Source organism: Mobula birostris, chromosome 13 (assembly GCF_030028105.1).
Source record: "Mobula birostris isolate sMobBir1 chromosome 13, sMobBir1.hap1, whole genome shotgun sequence".
NCBI classification, from domain to species: domain Eukaryota; kingdom Metazoa; phylum Chordata; class Chondrichthyes; order Myliobatiformes; family Myliobatidae; genus Mobula; species Mobula birostris.
The window spans coordinates 64,073,320-64,077,165 of NC_092382.1; the positions used below are offsets into that span (position 1 = coordinate 64,073,320).

General features: G+C 44.8%; 2 non-coding genes across 2 annotated transcripts; both read right to left on the reverse strand.

Moving 5' to 3' along the window:
- Positions 1 to 597: 597 nt before the first annotated feature.
- trnav-cac (transfer RNA valine (anticodon CAC)) lies at positions 598 to 670 on the reverse strand. The gene has a single exon. It is a non-coding gene; the product is annotated as a tRNA-Val (tRNA).
- Positions 671 to 3,450: 2,780 nt separating this feature from the next.
- Positions 3,451 to 3,544, reverse strand: trnai-uau (transfer RNA isoleucine (anticodon UAU)). Its single transcript has 2 exons — positions 3,507 to 3,544; positions 3,451 to 3,486 (listed from the first exon to the last, which is right to left on the reverse strand). It is a non-coding gene; the product is annotated as a tRNA-Ile (tRNA).
- Positions 3,545 to 3,846: the final 302 nt, after the last annotated feature.

The following is a 3,846-nucleotide window of genomic DNA, read 5'->3' on the forward strand; positions in this document are numbered from 1 at the left end:
ATTCTGAAAATGGTTGCGAACAACTGAACCTCGTAACGACGTCTGCATGATTTCATGCATTAAATTGCTCCCACATGCTTGACTGATTAGATAGTTACATTAACCTATAGACAGGCTAGCGCTATTGACATCAGTTGATCTGGGGTTGAGGGGGTGAACAGCTTTAGGTTCCTCACATGAATATCACCGAATATCTCAAGTGGTCTGTACGTACCAGCTGTGGAATGAAAAAGAGCCTCTTTCACCAGAAATTTGGTATCTGGTCCCAAATCCTAAGAACTTTCTATAGAGGCACATTTCAGAGCATCCTGACTGCCTTCTCCAAGAGGGAGCGGGAGAGGGAAGACAACGAAAGCGATTTAAAATCCACCAACCTCCTTCTGCTTAAATAGGTTCATGTTCTCCTGTAAATGATGCATAATTTATATTAATTCAACTTAATGTCATTTATCTCTGTCAGGTATGCAATGCAATATGCAGCTGCTTGAAATGCGAATGTTCATGGCATTTACACCTCTGGGTGCCTCTGAAAGTAAAGCTGAACCCGAACTCAACAGTGGAGTCTCATATTCTTCGTAAATTCAGGAGACAAAGCAATGTTTCTGCCCAGGATTAAACTGGGGACCTTCCGCGTGTGAAGCGAACGTGATAACCACTACACCACAGAATCCGTGCAGAGCGGCCAGTGATCTGAGCTGTTGAGAAATGGCACGAACACCCCTTCCCCAGTCCGCGGTCAAGAGGTTGTCTGGAGGAAGACGAGACGGAGTCGGGGCATGCGGATCAGAAAAAATCGGAGCGGATGGGGATTTTGCGAATTCTTCTGGGTTTCTGGCCTGTAGGATGACGAATCTCAAGGTTGTATAATGTGTATACGTTAATAATAAATGTACTTTGAATTTTGTATCGTCTCCACTGCAGGTTCCCGTACTTCAATGTAATAATGCCCATTTCTGGTCGGTCTAACTCACGTAACCGTGTGGTTTACCGGAGAAATCCTGAAGTTCAGCCTATGCCAGGGTTCTGTAAGATGAGCTTTGATTTTGGCCCCCAAGTGTTTGCGACGTGGTGGCACCAAACTTCACTGCACTCTGACCTCGGGTTGGACGGCTTCACTGACCAACTGGAAATTTGCCACAGTGATCGCAAGTCTATTTTCACTGTTTTAATATCAAGGATAGCAGTTGAAAGTCTTCAAGCTGCATTGGAATTATGATCATTGTATTTTTAATCGACGCCAGCAAATCAGCATTTATTATGTGAATGGAATGTGGAAATAACTCCGCCCAAAACGAGATAAATCCTGCACAGTGGAGTCCCCGGTTCAGTCCTGGGCAGAAGCATATTTGGACTCCAGTGTTTGGGGTGAACTTGAGACTCAACTTGTTAGTTCGCGTTCAAGTTGTTTTTTTTTTTTGTCATTGACATCCAGGGTGTAAATACTATGGACATTCGCCTTTCCAGCGGCAGCACATTATATTTCAAACCTGAGAAAGATAAATTACAGAAAGCTGAATTTAAATATATATATATATATAATTTACAGGAGAACATGAACAGATATAAACGTAAGCGGGTTCGTAGATGACCGAGATTGCAGGACCCAGAATGCACTTCCTCATCGCACATTTCGGACTCAATGTTCAAATGCTCCACCACACGTTCCAACAAGTATTAAATTTATATGATATATACAGTGACATGCATACAGTACGCTTCTGTGGAGTGTTGGTCAAGCTGCGACATGTAACAGGTAACAGAACTGCTTGCATTTGTAAAGCAAAAATTAAAACATCTTCGGTACTCTCGCTTCCACCGGTGTCCACACGGTGGCGCTGCAGCCCACGAGCTAAATTGAACGGCGCCTTTCAAATTTCTCACCGCAGTCTGTCTCGTCCGTTCTCTTCACCGCGGATTATAAATTAATTAAAGTCAGTGACTGAACCATGTGCCGATACATTTATGGACAGCAGGAAGTGTTAGCAGCCAGAATTACTTGTGGGATGATGCCAGCTGTAGAGTAATGGATCACGTCAAATACATCCACCGAGTCCACCCTCACACCAGACAAGCCATCACACTGATATTTCAATAATGCTCATGTTCCAATCCGATCCGTCGGATCGCAAGCAGACCCGGACATCAACGGCCAATTAAACGACCTATTGTGATCGTGAATTATATTGGTTACAACAGCCTTCAGGAACGGAGTGCCAAGTCGATCGCATCAAAGGTCGCAGTGGAGGGAACACATTCGAGCCGGAAGGATCATACCATTGGAAACGAAATCTCAGCACGTCAGTAGAATCGGGGGTGTTGTCCTCTCTTTAACAGAGGATTGGTGAACACGGGACATGTGCAAATTAATATATAGTTCTTTCTTGAATTAATGCATCTTAATTTTGATAGAGAGGTTTGAGATGTCAGCATCTTGATACCATTTACGGTCATTGAGGCTACGATTAATATCTCTTTTGCACACTCACAACACGCTGGAGGAACTCAACCGGTCGGGCAGCATCGGTGGAAACGAACAGTCAACGTTTCGGGCCGAGACCCTTCGTCAGACCCGAAACGTTGACTGTTCGTTCCACGGATGCTGCCTGACTTGCTGAGTTCCTCCAGCATGTTGTGCGTGTTGCTTTGACCCTGACATCTGCAGAGTACTTTGTGTTTATAATATCTTTTTTGTTCGCCTGTGCCTGAAACAATTCGCCGATGCAAGTAAAGATTGAGTTTAATCGTTAGCACAACGAACCAAGGTGAGGTGCAATTAGCAGGAATTCTGCAGATGCTGGAAATTCAAGCAACACACATCAAAGTTGCTGGTGAACGCAGCAGGCCAGGCAGCATCTCTAGGAAGGGGTACAGTCGACGTTTCAGGCCGAGACCCTTCGTCAGGACTAACTGTTATTCCTGACGAAGGGTCTCGGCCTGAAACGTCGACTGTACCCCTTCCTAGAGATGCTGCCTGGCCTGCTGCGTTCGCCAGCAACTTTCATGTGTGTTGCTTGAGGTGCAGTTAGAGTGTTTTTGAAACATGGCTTCAGGAAAGGTCTGGTTCGTTGCTTCAGCTTTTAGTTAATTGGATTGAGAAGACTGGAATGTGGGGGACACGTGATGCCTTGATTCAACAAAGAAACCACCTGTTCAGACACGTTCAGCAAAGGGAAGTGAGGCTACGCGTGTTGAACGAAAGAACCAAACAGGGAGAATGCTTGTAGCCCCGCGGGCACATGCCTTTTAGTGAATAAGGGAAGGTCTCCTGCAGCGCTTGTAAGCTCACACTCTCTTTGCTCAGATCAAAATCAAAGGCGCATCGCCTCGAAGTTACATACAAATAATAAGCAGGGTGTCTTGAAGGCACACAATTAAATGTAACATATCAGTTGAATGCTCAGCTTGAGGAACGCCCAGTCACCTGGGCGTTGCAAGCATTAAAATCACAAGTGCTCTAGTTGAGGCTCGAACTCACAGCCTCGGCATTTCTCCGCCGTGTACTGCCATATAAGTACCGCGCGCTAACCGATTGCGCCACTAGAGCCCAGCGCTGCAAACACGTGCTTTTAAATATCTAGAAAGAAAATTAGAAGGAATTCATATATCATAGATCATACAGCATTGAAATATACGTGAAAGGCCATTTGGCCCACAATGGATTACCGTACTAATTAAAAAACAAGTCAAAAACATTCAAACTCGAATCCCTCTTTCCCATATCCCTCGATTTCCTTACATCCATGTGCATATCGAATCATCAAACGTGCATATCAAATACCACCTATAAATCTGTTGATGATGCATTGTTTGTAGAATCTCAGATGGAGACGAGGGGACGTACAGGAA